Source organism: Mixophyes fleayi, chromosome 5 (genome assembly GCF_038048845.1).
Source record: "Mixophyes fleayi isolate aMixFle1 chromosome 5, aMixFle1.hap1, whole genome shotgun sequence".
NCBI classification, from domain to species: Eukaryota; Metazoa; Chordata; class Amphibia; order Anura; family Limnodynastidae; genus Mixophyes; species Mixophyes fleayi.
The window spans coordinates 34,606,249-34,630,254 of record NC_134406.1 but is presented as its reverse complement, the minus strand read 5'-3'; the positions used below and the strand labels follow the sequence as shown (position 1 = coordinate 34,630,254).

At 42.8% G+C, this 24,006-nt stretch overlaps 1 protein-coding gene and 1 long non-coding RNA gene across 5 annotated transcripts in view; one reads left to right on the top strand and one right to left on the bottom strand.

Annotated features, from left to right (window-relative positions):
- Positions 1-3,150: 3,150 nt before the first annotated feature.
- Positions 3,151-4,784, bottom strand: LOC142157636 (uncharacterized). The gene is made up of 2 exons (XR_012692535.1): positions 3,388-4,784; positions 3,151-3,301 (listed from the first exon to the last, which is right to left on the bottom strand). It is a non-coding gene; the product is annotated as an uncharacterized LOC142157636 (long non-coding RNA).
- Positions 4,785-9,584: 4,800 nt separating this feature from the next.
- The window catches only part of MPP7 (MAGUK p55 scaffold protein 7), a 259,014-nt gene continuing 244,592 nt past the window's right edge, over positions 9,585-24,006 (top strand). For 3 of the 4 annotated variants that reach the window (XM_075212010.1, XM_075212007.1, XM_075212011.1), the window contains exon 1: positions 9,585-9,707. The gene's annotated coding sequence lies outside the window, so the exon portion shown is untranslated. The remainder of the gene's footprint in view (positions 9,708-24,006) is intronic. The other variant, XM_075212009.1, reaches the window with a different exon arrangement.

Here is a 24,006-nt window from a genome sequence, read left to right as displayed (position 1 = left end):
CTGTTGTTTTCATCAATGGGGTTGTTCCATGGCAGATCACAATTTTTATTTTAAATTTAACCGCTACAACTCAGATTTTCACTGAAATTGCTATACTGGGTTATCTCACATGTCAAAGTCACTGGTGGGAACAAAAATTTTCTAGGTTATGCCTTAAAGTTTTCAAGTTATGGGGATGGAAATTAGGGAAACGTTATATACATGCATGATGCATCATAGAATAATGAAATAGAGTATAGCAAAGACCACAGTTAATATAATCTTTTATTTTAAATACATATGAGAATACATACTACATGAAACACACAAAAAAATGACTAAAGAAAAAGTTGCTTTAGGGCCCCTCCGGGATTAGGGGCCCTGAAGACTAAGCTTCATTAGTTTCATAGTAGACCCGCTACTGGTCATGGACAACGACATGTGAGGTACTGAGGCGAAATCTACAGCACAATGACAGTTCTCTACACCAGAACATCTTATATAGGAGAAACAGATGTATAAACAATTGGCAGATTATGATAATAAAACTGTGATAAACTCCACACTCATATAAAAACATGTCAATAAACCAAGAATACAAACACAGAGTTTCTTTGTCTGTGTGATGTTCTGCACTCTACACATTTATCAGTACAAGGAAAAGGTTGAGTGGATTTTTATTTTCTATCACCAAATGTGTGGACGGAAGAGTTAGTTGTGGGATATAAAGGAAAGCGATAGGAAATTTAATGTGCTGACCTAGGGAAAGGGGGAAGAGGAAGAACAGGAAGGGAATAGAAAGGAGGAGGGGGGAATAGGGTGATGTGAGTGAGGGGGGGAAACCTATGTTATATATACATGTGTCAGTAGAATCTGGTACTGAATGTTACCAAGAATCCCATGCTTTGTGTAATTTCTTTAAAGTAAGTAAAGTAAGTAATGTATTGGATACATCTTTTCACAACGGTCCGATTTTTGGACAGGAGCACCAAAGGTGGTGGAAAGTGCCAATTTGGCCAGAGAATGTCCAGCGTTGGATGGTGGTGTTAGGGTATATACATTGAGGTCTTTTGGGTACTAAGAACCATCTCCAATATACTTTGAAGGAATTATCTTTGATAGCTACGCTGGTGGAGCTCTTTGCTGCATGCTCACGGATTTTCTCCCAGACATCATCCTCCAGATAAATCAAGGCAATATCTTTAACCCTTCGTAGAAACAGCATCATAAACTGCGTCATGAGCATAAACGGAGCATAGGGCATTACAGAAAGAGTGGAACCTGACCCAGAACACTGCCTGAGGACATAAACCTGACCCACAGCACTGCCCGAGGACATAAACCTGACCCACAGCACTGCCTGAGGACATAAACCTGACCAGAGCACTGCCTGAGGACATAAACCTGACCCACAGCACTGCCTGAGGACATAAACCTGACCCACAGCACTGCCTGAGGACATAAACCTGACCCACAGCACTGCCTGAGGACATAAACCTGACCCACAGCACTGCCTGAGGACATAAACCTGACCCACAGCACTGCCTGAGGACATAAACCTGACCCACAGCACTGCCTGAGGACATAAACCTGACTCACAGCACTGTCTGAGGACATAAACCTGACCCACAGCACTGCCTGAGGACATAAACCTGACCCACAGCACTGCCTGAGGACATTCCCTGACTCACAGCACTGCCTGAGGACATAAACCTGACCCACAGCACTGCCTGAGGACATAAACCTGACCCACAGCACTGCCCGAGGACATAAACCTGACCCACAGCACTGCCTGAGGACATAAACCTGACCAGAGCACTGCCTGAGGACATAAACCTGACCGGAGCACTGCCTGAGGACATACCCTGACTCACAGCACTGCCTGAGGACATTCCCTGACTCACAGCACTGCCTGAGGACATAACCCTGACCCACTGCACTGCCTGAGGACATAAACCTGACCCACAGCACTGCCTGAGGACATAAACCTGACCAGAGCACTGCCTGAGGACATAAACCTGACTCACAGCACTGCCTGAGGACATTCCCTGACTCACAGCACTGCCTGAGGACATAACCCTGACTCACAGCACTGCCTGAGGACATAACCCTGACTCACAGCACTGCCTGAGGACATAACCCTGACCCACAGCACTGCCTGAGAACATACCTCTAACATCCCCAAAAGCATAATCGGATCAAAACACACCACATCTTTATCTTCGTAACCACACTCATTTTGAATGACACCATGGGCCTGATTCATTAAGGAACTTAAATTAAGGGGATCCTTATTTCAGTCTCCTGGACAAAACCATGTTACAATGCAAGGGGTGCAAATTAGTTTTCTTTTTTGCACATAAGTTAAATACTGACTGTTTTTTCATGTAACACACAAATATCAACTTTAAATTTCAGTGTACAAATAAGCTATCAAGCATTTGTGTGTTACATGAAAAAACAGTCAGTATTTAACTTATATGCACCCCTTCCATTGTAACATGGTTTTGACCAGGAGACTGAATTAAGGCTACTCTTTATTTAAGATCCTTAATGAATCAGGCCCCATGTCACTTTCAGTGGCCGATCATCAGGACCTTTGGCAAGTATAAGAGGGCAGAGTCCCTGGATGACCGCAGCCTATCTAAAGCTAGGTACACACTACATGGTTTTCGTCCAATAATCGGCTCAATCAGCCGACATACGACCGCTCGTTCAAAAGTCGGGTCAGTATGTGTAGTGACACAATGGTCGAAAGTCTGCACGATTGTCGCCTCATTTGGTTGGTCGTATCGTTAAATATTTTCGTTCCAATCTCATTTCCGTTGTGTAGTGTGTATAAACTTCCGACCGATCCACGACAATCCTCCGATACTTCCTCGACCTGGGGGGCGTGTGTATGTAAATTTGTGATGTCTGTACTAGTCCCACATGGTGCGGTATCCGCGCATCACAGGCTCGTGTTTTGTATAGATGTATATTGCACCAGTCTGACTGCAGACCATTACACGTGTATAAAGCACGTGTGTTATTACCCTTTGCATCTATGTTGGCAATCTATTCACATTTAACGTTTATAAACTTTAACCTTTATAAACTATTAAAGTTATAAAGTCATATTAACCTTTATTAACTAATATTTGTAAAATACCATGAATAAACCACACAGTGTTCATGCAACAGTTTTATTGCAGGAAAAAAGTACAACATTTTTACAAATTGACAGGTGAAAAAAATAGTATTACACTTTAAAGGTGCTACTGGTTTGTGGCAGAACAGGTCTTGATGTCGCTTGGGTTTCTATTCCCTTTGATTTCTTTACCTACGAAACAAGGAAATAAAAAATGTTTACCATTAAACTTCTATATCTTTATATATCCAACGACATAAATACTCTCATTTTCTCACCTTGCACACTGCTAGAGATCAGTTTATGCTTTGGTCCCTGTGGCGCAATCGCAATAATAGTGGGCTTAACCTCCGTACATTCTGGAAAACAGGCGCCATTTTGGTTATTATAACGGTACAGGTATGTGCCCAAAGCATTTAGTTGTTTATACATGTTCACTGAAATACCTTCGGGTCTAACTTCTTTTATATCTTTTTCTTTTTCAATTTTTTCTTGTTGGATAACAGGTGTTACATTAGTGGTATCTAAACAGGCCTTCTCACCGTTAATTCTTCGTTCTGACAAGCAAAAAAATCTATGTTACAAATTAGGCGTTAACACTGCTTCGTGTGAAACTAGAATGAAATAGAGTCCTTCAAACAGGTACACTACATCTGCTACTGACCTTTTTAAATGTCGTTGTCGTCCTGGTCCAGTACTTTGACCATCATCTCCACCTCTCTTGGGCTCAATAGATTTGCTCTTTGCTCTTCTTGAGTATCTCCATCCCCCACCTTAACTTTTTCAACATTTTTTGGCCCTTCCAGCACCATCTCTGACTCTGTTTCCGTCTCCATAGCTGCAACCCTCACTGACACCTTCTCCTCAACCTTAACCCCCTCTGACACTTGCTCCTCACTTGCCATCGTCTCACGCTCCTCGGCGCCAGACAGGTTCCTCTGTCATTTTATACACTCAGACATGGGCGTTCGTTTCTGCTGTGGACCAATCAGCGATGATGCCCGCAGAGAATGGAGCATTCCATTACATGCAAAGGGATTTTATTATTAGGGAATAATCATTGCATTGTACTTTATCAGTTAAATGTTTTTCTAAATTTTATGTCTGGTAATAAACTTCTATTTTATAGGAGTGAATGAAGAGACAGTGTAGCCTTCTCTTTTTATGCGGGTTTGGGTGTTAACTATAGTGAAAGCTCTGCCCCTTTATGCTAATGACTTTGGTATATCGTTACATGCCCCGCAAATGATGCTTCAGTGAGTACGAAATTAAAATTTTTGCTCACGACAAGATGGCTGTAAAAAGTCGCTAAAGGGACGTCCGCTCTTCCCTTTATCGTCTTAAACAAGGCTAGTGTGTATGCAGTCCATGGACCGAGCGATCGGACCATCGGTCGCATGTAAAATCGATCGGCATAAAAAGTTGATGGAAAATTCTGTAGTGTGTACCCAGCTTAAGTAACTAACAACTGCACTTCACCAGATAAAGATAGCCAAAAAAATGAAGCATGGAGTTGGATAACAATAACAAAAATGTGGCCTATCATTTTTATATACTATATACAGAAATGACTTGGACCTGGGAGAACAGTGTTCTTCTACAGCAACTATGATTTCCCTGCATTCACAACTGAACAAAACTATGACTTACTCCCACACATGCCTTAGAAACAATTAATGATAGAGCTATTCATATAACAAAGAATGAACTTAGACTAGAATTCACTCAAGCTAAAAAGAAACATTTGCCTATGTAGTGATTGGCTATGGGTTATAATGGTAATACAGTGCAACCATGTTTATCTTATTCGCTAAAGCAGACCCAGTCTATTGCAGATTTAAACCTGATGAGACTAAATTCGCAGGCACCAACTTGACAATGAAGTTCGGTGACATTCCCCCTTCTTAAGACTGTCTTGCTGGATCTACTGCATGTTTTTGCAGTAGTGTAAATCAGGTTCAGCAGCAGTTATGGTATGCCGTAACACAGGAAAAACAGCATTACTGCTAGCTTATAGCTAAACGATAATAAATAAGCTAAAGAAATGCATGTATGTACACTTGCTCCTCTCCTCCATGGCCGGTGGGATGGGATACTGGGGACAAGACAACACTTGGGGCTAGATTTACTAAGTTGTGGGTTTGAAAAGGTGGGGATGTTGCCTATAGCAACCAATCAGGTTCTAGCTATCATTTTGTAGAAGGTACTAAATAAATGAAAGCTAGAATCTGATTGGTTGCTATAGGCAACATACCCACTTTTTCAAACCCGCAGCTTAGTTAATCTAGCCCTTGGACAGCTTTACAGTGGAAGCATAAAGGGAATCAAAGGCTGCCAACCAAAAATTACAGAGTAGGCGTGAAAACCTTGCCCCATATGCCTTCCATATGTGTTATCTGTCCCCGTGTCTCCAGTGGCGCACGCAGGGGGTGTTTCTGAGTCTCCAGAACCCCCCCCTGTGCTAACTAAGTGGCCGCCATAGCGGCACTATCCTATACAGCAGCCGCGGCGCTGTCAAAGAAGCGTCCGCGGCGGTGCTGTATTGTATACAGCACCGCCGCGGACGCTTCTTTGACAGCGCCGCGGCTGCTGTATAGGACAGCGCTGCCGATACGGAGCTGCTGCGCATGTGCAGCAGCTCTCTCTCGTGTTTTTTTTTGGGGGGGGGGTTAAACCCCCCCTGACAATCCTGCGTGCGCCCCTGGTCTCAGGTATGCCCCCTTGTTTCAACCATGTCTGGAATGTCTCCTTGATTCATCCCCTTATTGTACTCTTTTGGCTATTGTCCTCTTGCTTTACTGCTACCCTACCTTATCTCATGCATGCATATTCGGCATTGTTGCCACACTACTCCCTTATTTGCACCATGTCTCATCTGACCGCATGCCTGTCAGCACTGCATAAGGTTTCTTCCATCACTACAAGATCAGGCTGTCCACAAAATATGAGCCTTTCATGTGACAGCATTTTCTTAAAGGATCATGGTACTGTGACCTTATCACTGTCATTTTTGCATGAAATAGCATGAAAGACTACTATCCTGCTAACAGACTGCTTTAGGCTGTGAATTCAGTGCTGGTTTGAGGCCAAGATCTCACTAAGACTTGGTGACACTTAAAGTAGTCTTAGGCAATTGTTCGATTAGTGGTTATATAGATATATATATAGCAAAAACTAAACGCGCAAACTAGCTGATCACCACCTCTCTCTGCAGTCCAAAACCCCATCTGGCATGTCGAATGCATGGAGAAAATGACATATCATCTTCATGATAGCCCCATACAATAGTATGGGCTTCATGGCTTTTTAGGGAATATAGGAATATGTTTTTAAAAAAAAATAAAAATTGGACCTTGTAGTTTATTTCTATTATCGTAACTGTATGATATATGTAATTATTATTTGTGTCTGTGGAAAATAAAAAGCTTAAAACAGCAACAAAAACCTCTACTCTGTTCAACGTTGATGACGTAGGCAAGATGTGGCAGCCATAGACTGAGGACCTGTGGAACCCCTGTGGAACCTGGTGTTGTGATGTGCACACACTTACTTGGGGTATCCTGATGTTGCTGGGCACCACTGTTGCCCTCCTCTCCTCAGATTGGGGTCAGGTTTGTCAACCAGCCACTAGGCTGGGGTCAATTGTGCCCACTGGCCACCAGTCTGGGGTCAGCTTTGCTTTCTTGCCACCATATAGTCAGATTTACCCACCAAATTGAGCTCAGCATTGCCCACTAGCCATCTGACAGGGCCTAGCTTTGCCCGCAAGGTACCAGATTCAGCTAAGCTTTGTATACTAACCAACAGAATGTGCTCTGTGATGTATAATACATATCACAACATGCTCTGCATTGTATTCAGAATCAGTGTAGAAAAATGTACAGAATGGGATCTAGTAAAGTGTGCTTAACAGTAGGGACCATTCAGGGTTATTGGGACTCTAGTAAAGCCACTGTCTACAAATGCTTGGCTACTAAGCTAATAGTCACAATAGTCTATTAAAAGAGTCAGTCTCAGAACAGCAGCCACCTTTGGCAAAAGAAAAACATTCTTGAATTAAGTTATATAGTGGGGAATGAAGTTATATAGTGGGGATAAGTAACTACATGCTAATCTTATTAATCTTTTTGCTCTGATAAAGTTACATATGTATAATGGAGTATATTATTTATATTTTGCTTAGTGCCAATGGTTATTATTTGACCAATTTAAAATTATGAGGTCTCATCCACTAGCAAAATGAACCTGGTAATTTTCCTGCAGATAGGGTGCATCACTGAACACCCACATTTTATTGATGTATTGATTCTTACACTTCCTGTATTGTCAAAATACAGTGTCACTTCATTTGGTCTGTATGCTGGGTTGTGACAACACTATATTTACAATTTTTGTTTAGAAGAGTTAAAGCATGTTCAACTCTATGAGAAAGGGGGAAAGACCACAATTAGCTACTAGAGGTTTATTTGTGAGTTAGGTGTTTGGCGGTTCAGCAGCATCCTATATCTTTAATGGGATGCATTTTCCACCTTCTGATTGCACTTCGCTGCAAAAATGCATTTCTAGCCACACTTTGCCCAACATAAACTAAAATCTTCTAACACAAACAAGCCCCATGCAGTAAAGAGAGAGCAGATGTCCCCTCACTCTCGTGATTAATTAGTTATAAATTAGGCTAAACCAAGCAGCTTTTTAGGATATGGATAGCTCTAAAGTGATAGGACTTTTAGGGGGGTACTCAATTGACGGCGTGATCACCGAAAATCGAGTCCTCAAAAAATATTACCGTTAATACAGTAATCTGCGCGTAAAAACCGTTAATACGGTAATTTACTCGCTGGATTTCAGCTCGCAGCTCAGGGAGCTGCGAGCTGAAATCCAGCGAGTAAATTACTTTATTAACGGTATTTACGCGCAATATTACCGTGTTAACGGTAATATTTTTGAAACGCGAGTATTTCAGCGATCTCGCTAACAATTGAATACCCCCCTATTAAATGTGACTTTTTTTGTCCTGCCTCTCTGCAAATCTAGGCACACCTCATCTGCAGAGGCTTCCCTGGAGAACATAGTAAGAGCGCACCTTGATACATACTGGGTGGACCATTTAGGCGAAGTGGTGCAAAACCGTTGGCATTTTGTACTGTGCATGCAATGCCCTTCATATTGAGGAGCAATATATTTCACAGCAGGAACAGCATTCCCACATTGAGGTAGCCAGAACCAACCCAGCTCCACGGTACTGCTCTGCATTAATGGATTACTGGTAATAGTACTTTCTATTGCTAGCTGGTGTTTCAGCTAAGAGAGCTAATGCTGAACAGATGAAGGGGGGCTTACTCTAACATGCTCACCCAAAATAGGAAAGTAAATACATTTTATTATCTGTCTCCAGCCCATGTCCCTTTCAAATGATAACAACCATTATCCAAGACACTGGCACATTTAGCATGAATGTCACACAGTTAAACATGGGGGTATATTCCTTGGTTTGCTCTACGGCAAAGTTTTTTCCAGCAAACATGGGACAGCATGGTGGCTTAGTGGTTAGAACTTCTGCCTTACAGCACTGGGGTCATGAGTTCAATTCCCGTCCATGACCTTATCTGTGAGGAGTTTGTTTGTTCTCCCTGTGTTTGTGTGGGTTTCCTCCCACACTCCAAAAACATACTAGTAGGTTAATTGGCTGCTAACAAATTGACCCTAGTCCAGGGTTTCCCAACAGTGCAGGTTTTCTGGATCACATGTGACATAATTAGGACCACCTGTGGATCTGTTACAATGTGTCAGTCAGTAATGAATACACCTGTGCTCCAGCAAGGAGATATGGAAAACCTGCACTGTTAGGGAGCCCTGAGGACTGGGTTTGGGAAACCCTGCCCTAGTCTGTTTGTGTGTATGTTGGGGCATTTAGGCTATAAGCTCCAATGGGGCAGGGACTGATGTCAGTTCTCTGTACAACGCTGCAGAATCAGTGGCACTATGTAAATAAATGGTGATGATGATGAGAACCTGCACTTGTTTCTTATATTTGCCCATGTTTCCCTACCTTGAGCCAAAATTTATTCTAATAGACAGCTTTATCAGTCCTGAAAAATCCATATAAATTTAGCTTGGATGGTATGAAAAATAAATGATTCCCATCGAAAACAACATATCTCCAAAACATAAAAGTTAGTCTGGTCATGAAGGGACAAAACCCACCAGTCCCTGAGGGGTTAAATGTAAACCACTAAGTTATTCTATACATTTATATATGATATAAATGATGACAAATCTCAGGTCTTCCATGTGCAGCCCACATACAGCGCTGGCGGCAGACAGGTGCATGAGGAACCAGAGTACTGGGGCAGTGACGTCACAGCAGCGTCTGGAGGACAGGCCAGGAGTGGGTGTGGCTCTATAGAAAGAAAGAGTATCTCGGGCAGTGGGCGTGTCCAGGCCCGAGCAGTCACTGTAGGCGGTGATGGCGCTGGGTGGGCGTGGTTAGTGGGAGAGGGAGTGACGCAGCGTGCTGTGGTGCCGCCCGCTGTCCGTGTTCTGCTCGCTGTGGGATCCGGGACTGTGGACTGCGGCGCTCGGGAGACTCGGTTCCCTGGTAAGTACCGGAGAGGTTTCCTGTGTACTGCGCGGGTGATATGTGTGTGGGAGGCGGAGCGCCCCCAGAGCCTGGGGCGGTGACAGGTTCCTGGCCCCGGGATGGAGGTGAGAGATCACAGATCAGGGCAGTCAGGGTGATCATGTTTACTGGAAGTCAGCATATGTCACATGAGCCCCGCACATGTCTGTCCATCTACACAGGGACATTATTTGCATACTCTGTGCTCAATCATTAGAGGCTGTTTGCATTGTTTATTGTGTGCACAATGAATGCTGAGTCTGTACCTGGCTATCTCCAGGACATATATTTATTTATACTGACAGGACTGGTGCGTTAATGACTTAAATCTTCTTATTGGATATTTCTGAGTATTTCTATTAAATGGTGCTTGTAGCTTTTGTCAATTGGTGTACCTCAGTGGTGTCTGTGTATATGGAACTATAGGACATCTCTATCTCCCTAGTGACTGGCTCATGCAATTGCCCATTTCTGTCTCTCATATGTATCAGGTACATGTAAACATTAGGAATTTCTGTACCTTTCTAGCGACTGGTATGTGTACCTACTGAGGATTTCTGTATCTATAGTGACTGGTACATGTACATACTGGGCATTGCTGTATCTATAGTGACTGGTACATGTACATACTGGGCATTGCTGTATTTATAGTGACTGGTACATGTACATACTGGGCATTGCTGTATTTATAATGACTGGTACATGTACATACTGGGCATTGATGTATCTATAGTGACTGGTACACGTACATAATGGGCATTGATGTATCTATAGTGACTGGTACACGTACATACTGGGCATTGATGTATCTATAGTGACTGGTACATGTACATACTGGGCATTGATGTATCTATAGTGACTGGTACATGAACATACTGGGCATTGATGTATCTATAGTGACTGGTACATGTACATACTGGGCATTGATGTATCTATAGTGACTGGTACATGTACATACTGGGCATTGATGTATCTATAGTGACTGGTACATGTACATACTGGGCATTGATGTATCTATAGTGACTGGTACATGAACATACTGGGCATTGATGTATCTATAGTGACTGGTACACGTACATACTGGGCATTGATGTATCTATAGTGACTGGTACACGTACATACTGGGCATTGATGTATCTATAGTGACTGGTACACATACATACTGGGCATTGATGATCTATAGTGACTGGTACATGTACATACTGGGCATTGATGTATCTATAGTGACTGGTACATACTGGGCATTGCTGTATCTATAGTGACTGGTACATAATGGGCATTGCTGTATCTATAGTGACTGGTACATACTGGGCATTGATGTATCTATAGTGACTGGTACATGTAAATGTATAACATTTCTCATACCTCTCTAATGACAGATATATGTAATTATTATTCATTTCTGTATGCCTCTAGTGTCTGGTACATGTACTTACTGGTAACGGTTGTACATCTGTAGTGACAGTCACTGGCACTTGTACCTATTGATTTCTTTTATATGTGTGTTTGCTGTGTTTTCTATTTATACTTTATGTACTGTATATCTGCAATGAAAAGTTAAGTATTTTTCATTTCGCATGAACAGATTCATAACTGCAAACTGCCACACTTTTCATATATACAGCAGAAATCCCTGACTCCCCAACCAGTATTAGAGACACCTGTAGTTCCCCCTAAGATCGCCTATTATCAGTAGTCACTGATGCATGTTGATGTACATCTGGGTGTATCTTTAGTGTCTGGTATCTGATTGTCTTTTGCATTTCTGTATGTATTCAGTGACTGGGGCTTTTTTCACATTTCTGTATATATTTTTTTTGCAACGGACAAGCATTTATTGTTAGCAGGTTGCGTGTGCAGACAAACTCTATTTACAAAATCTACTTTTTTTTCTGCTCTTGGGCTGTGTTTAGCGTATGATTGCGATGAACAATCCTCCAATCATTTACAGCAAGAGTCCAATCTATGAATCATTTACAGCAAGAATGTGCAGCTCCAGGTTCTTGTGAATATTCTTCTCTATGTTTACATGTACAGTTATAATCGGGCATTGCGTGTATTGCCAACGGCACATTGGCAGCTTTTCCAATGTGTGACACGTTTGATTGTTACTGGCCCAGTTATTAAGCTTTTTAGACTTCATTTTGTTTTGTTTATAAATGAGCATCTGATGTGATCATCAGGCTGTATTCACAACTTACAATTCTAACATCTTCTCCAATGGACGATTGCATTTTGTTCAGTTGAAAGACTACAGTTCAACAAAACCGTCCTATCATGGACCACACTATATATGACAGGTCTAATTCTTAAGAGGTTCTGTAGCAACTCATGTCTGTGGTTTGACAATTACCTGAAATCACCATTGCTGCCTATTCCTATGTATGAATGCCTGATGTACTGATGCTGTGTCCATGCTTAAATACTGTGCGTTTCCTGGCTAAGTGGCAGAGGCTGGGTTTTCTGCACCTGCCTCACTGCTTTGCTCTGCGGATAACCTCTGCTCTCTCGGGAAACAAGTCTACAATCCTATTTACCAGCTGTACTTGTGTGCATCAGTGGCAGCCAGACTTCCCAGCCCAAGTCCTGTTATGTGTCACTCTTGATGCCTGTCATTCATGCATTTTAAGAATGTTTACATGTTCTACAGATTAGATAACACCTTGACTTACTATACTTTGATGCTTTGTTTTGGGATACAGAGAAATAAGCATTGTGGTTATACTCTGTGGGATCACTACTTGCCCATGTGCTGTGTCCTTGAAACCTGCTGCAGTTCATGTTGTAATGAGTGGACCTGTAACCAGTGTCTCCTTGTTCGAGGTGGTGGTAGTCTGATAAGGAAGTCTTGGGGGTAAATGTATTAAACTGTGCTTTTTGCAACTCATCGATATTCGGCGAGCTTGACGGCTAAATTTAAAACGGCAATGCTAAGTTTAAAGGCAAATCATGCATTTAAACACATTGCCCTTTTAAAATTAGCTGTCAAGCTCGACGAATATCAGTGAGTTGCAAAAAGCGGTGTTTAATACATTTACCCCTTGGTCTTTTCTCTGCTTCAAGGCAGATATATGTATGTTTTATTTGCAAACTTTCTGCTCTAGAGCTGGGCAACATATTTTTCAGGGGTCTCAAGTGTCATTTTATTTCCAAATTGTTAGACACATGCAGAGAAGTGTCAGATCACAGTATTCTATCTGAATAGCAGATTGACATATTAACACAACACAAACCGTATATTAACCTGTGGTTGTCATCAGTATAACTAGTGATTAGTGATTGTAGACTAAAACTGGGTACATGCTACAGGTTTTTAATGACATTATCGCGCCGGTCACACGATAAACAGCCGTTTGGTAAGATATTGCATCAGTGTGTATGCTCCAACTATCATGTTTTGTCGTACCAAAGCACATTGTATCGTTTGATTTTATAAACTTCCTAAAAATCACAATCAACGATGGAACGATGTCAGACAAATGTGGAAGTGTGTATGCACTCACGACCGGCAGTGTAGGCAGATCACCATAGAGTTTACAGAGCCACAATCTTTTCAGCAGACTTATGAGAGATGAAGAGCACAGATCTGAAGGTAAATCGTGTAGGTGTGTACACATGAATCGACATGCACATCGGACTTCAGTCGTTGGTAAAATCGTTATAGAAATCGCATCTGCAGTAATTTTCTGTAGTATGTACCCAGTTTAACTCTCTACATACTGTGTGATTGTCCTGCTCGCTGTGGCATCCACATCACTAGCAAGAGGACTTAAGAGGCAATTGCTCTTCTTTGAGAGATATTAGTCACCGATATTTGCTTCTTATGGTTATAAACTCTACTTTGGTAAATCTACAATATATTGCAGATAATTTGTAATATAAATCTTTTAAAGTAAATCCTATATCTAAAAAGTATATTGAATTGATCAATGTGTCAAAGCATTAACTGTGGCTCAGTGGTTAGCACTTCTGCCTCACAGCACTGAGGTCGTGAGTTTGATTCCCTACTAGCCTTATCTGTGTGGAGTTTGTATATTCTCCCGCTGTTTGTGTGGGTTTCCTCCGGGTGCTCCGATTTCCTCCCACACTCCAAAAACATACTAGTTGCTTAATTGGCTGCTATTAAATTGACTTTAGTCTCTCTCAGGCGGTGTGAGCGCTTGTTAGGGAATTTAAACTGTAAGCTCCAATGGGGCAGGGACTGATGTGAGCGAGTTCTCTGTACAGCGCTGCGGAATTAGTGGCGCTATTTAAATAACTGATGGTGATTTAAGTATAAAGGATACAAAAGACATTTACCTCCCCTGTCTAGTGTATGGAAGCCGCTATGGCTGGGAACAAAGGTTTAGTTCTGCTACATGTGTGCATCACATCACAGCATCTAGTGCTTATATAATAGTATTTGTGACACATTCCTGCACTCGTAGTAGTAGATATGCCTGTAGTGGGTGACCAAAATCCCCCAGATCAGTGTTCCCTTCTCACATCTGCAGGCTGCTTTTCACAGATCACTTCTGAATAACAGCCCCTTTACATATTGGTACATAGGGCAATAGCTGAAACAATCCGTCCTTGCTATGCATTCATCCAGGACCAACATGTCTCAGTGCTCTACTATCGGTTCTTATGAGGAACCAATCTGTAAATAGTGACATATTGTACCAAAGATGCATTCTCCTCCAGTGGGGAACGTCTACCACTTCTGCAGTTACTGCGGTCAGTCATCTGTATAGCAGGACTGATGAGAGTAGCTGGAGAACTGAATGCCTTTTAGTTTATATTGAGGTGCATATTGTACCGACTAAGAGGTAGCAATTTGTTTTGTAATTTCCTTTTCAGCACACATTTTCCTTGTATTTCAGCCTTCCTTCCTTGCTGTCAGTGCTGTAATATTTTAGATTTGTTGCTTTTAAGGCGCCTTCTCCATGTAATGCTAGTGTAATAATGATTACTTGGGGAAAATGTTATTTCAGTGGACATATCTTGTTAAAGGACATGCCAATTTTAGAGGGATGAGGTTGTATAATACCCCTCTATTTTTAGCACTGTTAAGCTACCACGTATTCCTGTACCTCAGTACATATAGCAGGAAAAAAAGCAATTGAGTTCAATTACTGTTAAATGCTGATGCCACAGATGTTCCCTTTACTGCGGAGGAGGCTGGTGAAACGTTTATAGCATCGTTCTTACCCGTTTAGGGATTTTTAATAATTACCAAGTTCAGATATTGATTATTTTGGTGTAATAAATCTATTAGTAGAGCCCCCCCCCATCCCCCAATTTCATTACAGTTCTCTACAGTTTTTTTTAATGATAACAGAAACACCTAACCTACAACAGGACACATGTCAGTGGAAAGATGCAGTCTTATTTGCATATATTTAAGTGCCACACAACATTTTAACATCTAACAATGCTGGAGTAGATATGTCAAACCTTCTATAAAGGAAATGTGAAGGTGTTGCCCATAGCAACCAATCAGATCTGGCTAATAAATTCTAGAAAATGATAGCTAGAATGTGATTGGTTGCTATAGGCAACACTTTTCCTTCTTAGAAGGTTTGATACGTTTATCCCATGAAGTCTCTATATAGGGAGAGAACTGTGAAATTCACTGCGAGAAGTAAAAGTAAAGGGGAACACTTAACATCACTTAAAAAATTTTTTTTTTCTGGTAATAAGACATTAATAGATTTAGCGGCGTAAAGTAACGCATCCATTATTCAGCATTGCCTATGTAACCATGTCCTTATTATAGAGCTGTGAAAAGAAGCTGAGGGAGTCTGGTTATTATAATTGTGCAGCCATTTGCTAAGACACAGTGACATCTGCCAAAACAGCAATCCAAGCTGCTCTGTTGTCAAACATATAAATGTTTGTCTAACGCAGTAATTATTGTTTTATTGACTTGAAAGATGAAAGGACGTCACAAATAAAGTAAAAAAACACTTCCCTTTGGTCCTATGTGACATAGCCCACTCAAGTTGTTAATTTCTTTTTCAGGATGTGTCAGATTAGATCATGTTTTGTGAGTTGTGCCAAAGTTCTGTTCATAAATAAATAAAAAGTACAGTCATTAGCTGATCCACTGCTGCTACCGTGATCTGACGATAGCTCGCTGTGAAAATGGGTTCATATTGAAAGCTGGAGTTTCCATTGTTTTCTTAAGTAAATTTTATGATAACAATTATGCATGGATCAGACTTTGTTATTGTTTGACTGTCTGGCTGTGATTTATCCGTTTGTGCAGTGTGCTGGCAGGCTGTGCTAGTGTACTGGGGAGTGGACTGTGCGGTTATATCTTACCAGGTAGGTGATAAAAATGTAGTGTGACCAGTGAATGGCATTTGAACACAATATGATTATTCGGTGTTGGCAACTAAAACAGCAGGAGAGCAGGGAATTGTCAGCTTTTTTGGAAAAAGATTTTTGAAGGTCGGCCAAGATGTCAAATATATTGAATTAGTGGGTTTATTAGAAATTTAGTAAAAAAAAATAAAAAATATATATTTACTGTGTGAGTATATATGTGTGTGTGTGTATGTATATATATATATATATATATATATATATATATATAATATATATATATATATATATATATATATATATATATATATATGTGTGTGTATATATATGTATATACTGTGAATACATGTAGTCATACTTATGATTAGAGCATGAAGGAGACTTACTGTAAGTGCAAACTACTTAGATATGTTAGAGTAAAAGGACAACTATAACAGATGAAAGATGAGGTTGGTCACCTGAAGATAGAGATTTATATCTTTGTCACATCTGACATTGTTTTTATTTTGTTTTTTTCTGCTTCTGAAAAATTTGCACTTTCTCAGTTGAGTTGCAAATAGGGTGTGAAATGCATTTATATAATCACAAGCTTGTCTTGTTCTTGTTAGGACCCTGTGTACCATGTATTATTGCAGCAATCACATGGATTGTATGTACTAATGGGGAGTATATTCATTGCCTAGAAGTGTGACTTGTATGTTTGCATAATTTAATTTAATGTAATTTTATTGATTTTAAACATGCAAATTAATGCAAAAAAGAATGTAAGAAGAGATCTCTATCACAACATTGTAAATAAAATAGAACATTAATTGAACTTTCACCATTATAATCATTGTTTTGTCTATACTCACTGGGTGAACCCTTAATGTAGTATGTTCTATTTTTGGTGAGCTTAATATAGACACAGTGCTGAAGAAATCGCCAAAAATGCAGTGCAATTGAATGTAGTAGATACAATGAAAAACATATATTGTAACCACTGATTGACTGCTGTACGCTAAGTGATAATAGTGTAGGGAGGAGGCTTTCCATTGTCATTAAGGTTTTTTTTCCAGCACAGTACCACTCAGTATGAGCGGTCTTAATGGCAGGCCCTCAGACTGTAGAATTATATAGAGCTGTTGTAGTTCAGTAAATATTGTCCATTTTTCATATGTATGTACAGTTGGCACATGCCTCGTGTTTATAAAGCTGGCCTATGTTCTGATAATAAACAAGGATTGGATCATGTGGTCCTCAACTATATAGCTATGTTATGGTACAGAAATGCTGCGGTCACTCAGCAAAAAAGCCAAACAATGTGTATATGGTCAGCTTAGAGCTGCACCACCATCTAGTACAGACCTGGCCAACCTGTGGCTCTCCAGGTGTTTAGAAACTACAAGTCCCAGCATACCTTGCCAGCTATCGGCTGACTACAGGCAAAGCATGCTGGGGCTTATAGTTTCAAAACACCTGGAGAGCCACAGGTTGGCCAGACCTTATCTAACAGAACCTGGTAGGGCAGAGCCATCCCACTCTAAATACAATACGGCAAATCAATTTCATTTGGCAACTTAAAATGGTGGTAATAGGGGAGTGGGTAGTTCCAGTCAAAAAATAATCTTTGTTAAGGCTCGTCCATGCCTTACAAATCCCTCCTCCTCCCAGTACTCGGCTGAAGCTGTAAGAGATATGGAGAAGCCCTGGGGAGGTCCAACTAAGGGCAGGGGGCACTGCACTTTTTACTAGGTGGTAGTGCAGCTTGACGCCTCATCATATCCTCCCTGTGTAATGTCTGCTGTATGCTCACTGGTGTAGTGCACAGTAGCATCTGTATGTCAGCAATAGCTCTGTACATCACCAATACGAAACAAGAACAGCCTAATCTTCACTGTGAGATTACAGGACTGGCATTTCTCATACACCACATTGATTATCCTCTCGTATACTGTTATCTCTTCAACTTAGATGTTACCAGATCAATCCGACTGTGCACAGAGCAAAGTGAATCAGAAATGCAGGAATTTATACTCGGCACTGGGATATGGAGGCAGACAGCACCTAAGGCAAATTTCCAGGGAAAAACAATCAGCAGCAATAATAAAACGGCAGTCACCAAAGAGCAGAGATATGTGGAACAATGATCAGAATGTGCAGGAATGCCAGCGAACCACGATAACAGGAAGGCAGAAAGAGCTCTGGTAATCCAGAAAGACATGTGGGACCTTTATGTGCTAGGTTAAAAGGTTCACCTCACACCCAAAATGTGTTTTATAGGAGATAGTTTTTACTTATTTAAATGGCTAACTTTCCTGTTTTCCTGAGCCACAGGGACATTAGACAAGATTTATGCAAACAAAATGGCAATGCAGCATGATTGACACAAGAGTAAGCAATACGAGTTAAATGCAAGCCTAACCTCCGTTTACAGCAAGAAGCTGTGTGCACTATTTCAGTCAACAAGGGCAGCACTGCCCACAGCTCATGTGGTTAATTATGCATGGAGGTGGTGAGCGGTGCCGGAGATAAGAAAGCCAAGGTGACATTTATACTTTCGTTTTGGCTCCAAATTTTACACACTACAAAGAAGACCTGAAATGCATTTACCATTTAACTTTTGTGTTGTGGTTTCGAAACACCTGGAGAGCCACAAGTTGGCCAGGTCTGTACTAGATGGTCAGGGCCTGATTAAGGGTTCTGGCCGCCCTAGGCTAATAATGATTAGGCCCTTTAGTTAAAACAAAACACTCCATTATGGCCAGCTAAAAGTACCCCATTGGACAGGCATATATAAGCAATATCTGAATATTTGTTGTCAATCAAATACAAGCCTCTACCAGCCCCATCTCACTAATATTTAGTATTCTAGTGATTGCTGAGACCACCCATGTGACCACCACACAATCATGAGATTCTGCCCCCCAAAGCTGCTCTATTTTTTAAATACCCCCTGCAGCCATTTTCCTTAACCACAACCCCCCCCCCCCCCAGCCATTTTCCTTAACCCCTGCTGCAGCCATTTTCTTTACCTCCCACCCTGCATCCATCCCCCTTGCAGCTATTTTCCTTACCTCCACTCTGTAGCTATCCCCCCCGTCACATCAAAACTCCCCCAGTCACATATAGCAGCCCCCCTCCTCTGCCCTCCTTCATACATATCAACCTCTCTTCCTCCCTATAGATTTTCATGGCAGCCCCCCCCCCTCCCACCCTATAGATTTGTATGACAGTCCCCCTCTCCCTCCCTATACATATGCATGACAGTCCCCCTCTCCCTCCCTATACATATGCATGACAGTCCCCCCCTCCCTCCCTATACATATGCATGACAGTCCCCCCCTCCCTCCCTATACATATGCATGACAGTCCCCCCCTCCCTCCCTATAGATATGCAGGGTAGTCCCCCCCCCTATAGATATGCAGGGTAGTCCCCCCCCCTATAGATATGCAGGGTAGTCCCCCCCCCTATAGATATGCAGTGTAGTCCCCCCCCTATAGATATGCAGTGTAGTTCCCCCCCCTATAGATATGCAGTGTAGTTCCCCCCCCTATAGATATGCAGTGTAGTTTCCCCCCCTATAGATATGCAGTGTAGTTTCCCCCCCTATAGATATGCAGTGTAGTTCCCCCCCTCCCTATAGATATGCAGTGTAGTTCCCCCCCCCTCCCTATAGATATGCAGTGTAGTTCCCCCCCTCCCTATAGATATGCAGTGTAGTTCCCCCCCTCCCTATAGATATGCAGTGTAGTTCCCCCCCTCCCTATAGATATGCAGGGTAGTTCCCCCCCTCCCTATAGATATGCAGGGTAGTTCCCCCCCTCCCTATAGATATGCAGTGTAGTTCCCCCCCTCCCTATAGATATCCAGTGTAGTTCCCCCCCCTCCCTATAGATATGCAGGGTAGTTCCCCCCCTCCCTATAGATATGCAGGGTAGTTCCCCCCCCCTCCCTATAGATATGCAGGGCAGTCCCCCCCCCCCCTTCCTATAGATATGCAGGGCAGTTCCCCCCCCCCTTCCTATAGATATGCAGGGCAGTCCCCCCCCCCCCCTTCCTATAGATATGCAGGGCAGTTCCCCCCCCTTCCTATAGATATGCAGGGCAGCCCCCCCCCCTTCCTATAGATATGCAGGGCAGTCCCCCCCCCCCTTCCTATAGATATGCAGGGCAGTCCCCCCCCCCCCTTCCTATAGATATGCAGGGCAGTCCCCCCCCTTCCTATAGATATGCAGGGCAGTTCCCCCCCCCCTTCCTATAGATATGCAGGGCAGTTCCCCCCCCCCCTTCCTATAGATATGCAGGGCAGTTCCCCCCCCCCCTTCCTATAGATATGCAGGGCAGTTCCCCCCCCCCTTCCTATAGATATGCAGGGCAGTTCCCCCCCCCTTCCTATAGATATGCAGGGCAGTCCCCCCCCCCCTTCCTATAGATATGCAGGGCAGTTCCCCCCCCCCTTCCTATAGATATGCAGGGCAGTTCCCCCCCCTTCCTATAGATATGCAGGGCAGTTCCCCCCCCCCCTTCCTATAGATATGCAGGGCAGTTCCCCCCCCCCTTCCTATAGATATGCAGGGCAGTCCCCCCCCCCTTCCTATAGATATGCAGGGCAGTCCCCCCCCCCCCCTACCTATAGATATGCAGGGCAGTCCCCCCCCCTTCCTATAGATATGCAGGGCAGTCCCCCCCCCCCCCTTCCTATAGATATGCAGGGCAGTTCCCCCCCCCTTCCTATAGATATGCAGGGCAGTTCCCCCCCCCCCTTCCTATAGATATGCAGGGCAGTTCCCCCCCCCCCTTCCTATAGATATGCAGGGCAGTTCCCCCCCCCCTTCCTATAGATATGCAGGGCAGTCCCCCCCCCCCCCCCTTCCTATAGATATGCAGGGCAGTTCCCCCCCCCCCCTTCCTATAGATATGCAGGGCAGTTCCCCCCCCCCCCTTCCTATAGATATGCAGGGCAGTTCCCCCCCCCCCCCCCCCTTCCTATAGATATGCAGGGCAGTTCCCCCCCCCCCCTTCCTATAGATATGCAGGGCAGTTCCCCCCCCCCCTTCCTATAGATATGCAGGGCAGTTCCCCCCCCCCTTCCTATAGATATGCAGGGCAGTTCCCCCCCCCCCCCCTTCCTATAGATATGCAGGGCAGTTTCCCCCCCCCCCCCCTTCCTATAGATATGCAGGGCAGTTTCCCCCCCCCCCCCCCTTCCTATAGATATGCAGGGCAGTTTCCCCCCCCCCCCCTTCCTATAGATATGCAGGGCAGTTCCCCCCCCCCCCCCTTCCTATAGATATGCAGGGCAGTTTCCCCCCCCCCCCCTTCCTATAGATATGCAGGGCAGTTCCCCCTTCCTATAGATATGCAGGGCAGTTCCCCCCCCCCCCTTCCTATAGATATGCAGGGCAGTTTCCCCCCCCCCCCCTTCCTATAGATATGCAGGGCAGTTTCCCCCCCCCCTTCCTATAGATATGCAGGGCAGTTTCCCCCCCCCTTCCTATAGATATGCAGGGCAGTTTCCCCCCCCCCTTCCTATAGATATGCAGGGCAGTTCCCCCCCCCCCTTCCTATAGATATGCAGGGCAGGTTCCCCCCCCCTTCCTATAGATATGCAGGGCAGTTCCCCCCCTTCCTATAGATATGCAGGGAAGTTCCCCCCCCCTTCACTTACCTGTAGTTGTGCCAGCGTCGCTCCTCTCCTCAGATCAGATAGGAAGTGAAGACGTCCTGCTTCCTGTCTGCTGCATAGCAACAGGCAGCCTGGCGATTGGCTGTGTGTTGCTAACCACTGACCACCAATGCTTTTGATCGTCGAGCCCTCCACCCCCGGCCCCCCCCCCCCCCCCCGTGGCGACCCCCCCCCCTCCCCCACCCCGAAAAAAAAAATGAATGAAAAAAATAAATAAATACCTGCAGCGCCCCCCGGGACCCAGCGCCCCAGGCTGCAGCCTGGTCAGCCTAGTGGTTGATCAGGCCCTGTAGATGGTGGTGCAGCGCTAAGCTGACCATATACACACATTGTTTGGCTTTGTTGCTGAATGACCACAGCATTTCTGTACCATAACATAGCTATACAGTTGAGGACCACATGATCCAATCCTTATTATCAGAACATAGGCCAGCTTTTATAAACACATGAGGCATGTGCCAACTGTACATACATACATTACAACAGCTCTATATAATTCTATAGTCTGGGGGCCTGCCATTAATCCTTGTTTATTATCAGGTTGTAAGTCAAAAAAACAATTCATTGTTACACGCACATTGTTGTTGTGATGTTCAGTTCGTACTCCATGTAGAACAGTTTATCATTATATTGTAATCTTATGATTATAACACTCACATTTCAAACCACAATCTCTTGCTGGAAATTATCGGATTCTTGAGTAGTTTTTGCAATCTATGTTTCAGTGTATTGATGATTGTCACCCAGACATGTCAATTTGATTAAAAATAAACTAACCGATTGGTTTGTAATGTAGTCGCTTTATCGTGGACAGGTCATTAAAGTTAGGAGTGTCATCATGGGAGCCATTTATTTACCCATGTATTTATCTTTTACATCCTTCATTTTTATACATACCTGAATGAAAGCTGTTTTACTGGCCTGACCTGCTAAAGTATCCATTACTTATTCCAAAGGAGCATTGCCTATAGTATTCATATTGTGAGCAATGAACCATTATTGTTTTACAGAGCAACTCTCGGATAATGTTTTGCCGGTTTTACATTGTGTATGTTCTTCATCAGACAAATTTTAAGTTTTATTGCCTCCCCTTATAGACTTTGTAAAGTTCTAGATATCACCCAGTGTCATCTGTATCTAGTTTAAACCAAGAAATAGATGGCACATAATTCACTCCTCCTCAGTGTTTTATTACCCCAAGAAGCAGTAAATCACATTACAGTCTGCAGGTTCTGTTGCTTGAAAGATCAGAGTTGCGATTGCTGTTCCATCTTGATGCTTCGCCTCTTATTCATCTCCTGCTTCTCCGAGACGGCACAATATAAATCTTATTATACTTGTACACTTATTACACTTATACTCAATGTATTTTGCAATCATAAATGAAGGAGAAAAATAGCTGATTGACTAAGCAAAGGTTCCACAAAGAAAGTTAACCCAGTATCAAACATTATGTCCAAGAATTTATTATCTTCTTTTCTTTTAACGGGTATTGTTATTTTCTTTACTACAAATATCATATATTAAAGCAATGAACATCTTATTTACTACTGCAGATGAGAATGGCGTTCACATTTCATGGTTTAACCAGTTAGGCAAAAGACCCCAAGAAAGGGGGGGGAGAGCCTTCGTAAATCAAGCAATTAATGATGGAGACTATGAAACCCTTTTAATCCAATAAACACAATATACTTCAGAATTATAGTTCAGTTGATCAAATGTACATATTACAAAATAATGCTATAATTAAAATATCTTTTTAATTTTCTTTTATTATTATTATTATCCTGCGATGGCTGTATAGGCGTTTTTTTCAGTTTGACGATGAAATCTCAAACAAAGAAAACTTTAAAGGCATTTTTTTTATAATTAAAAATCACTACTGTAGCACAGCACAAACATGGTTACAGAAAATGTTTGTGTGAAAAATTGCTTTCCTTTGTGTAACAGGTCACACAGGTGACTTAACATAACTCAGCACTAACACCAACTGTAAAAATGTACTATTGTGACACACCTCCATGCAGCCATTGTTCCTGAGGCACCGCTGGCTATGTGATAATGTACCAGACAATCAGTGCTCTTTCCCTCATTAAAATGGGATGTGAGGGGGGAGTGAGTGGGAGTACCTAACACCTTGTTTGTCTTCCTGCTCAACCCGCCCAAGGAATGGTGGGAAAAAAGGTCTGCAGTGTGTAGCCCCTTTGGCTCTAGCTAGGAATATATGTGCTATGTCAATTAGCACTCTAGAATAAGCATAATGCAAATTAACTATCACAGTTTTTTAAATATCACACCCT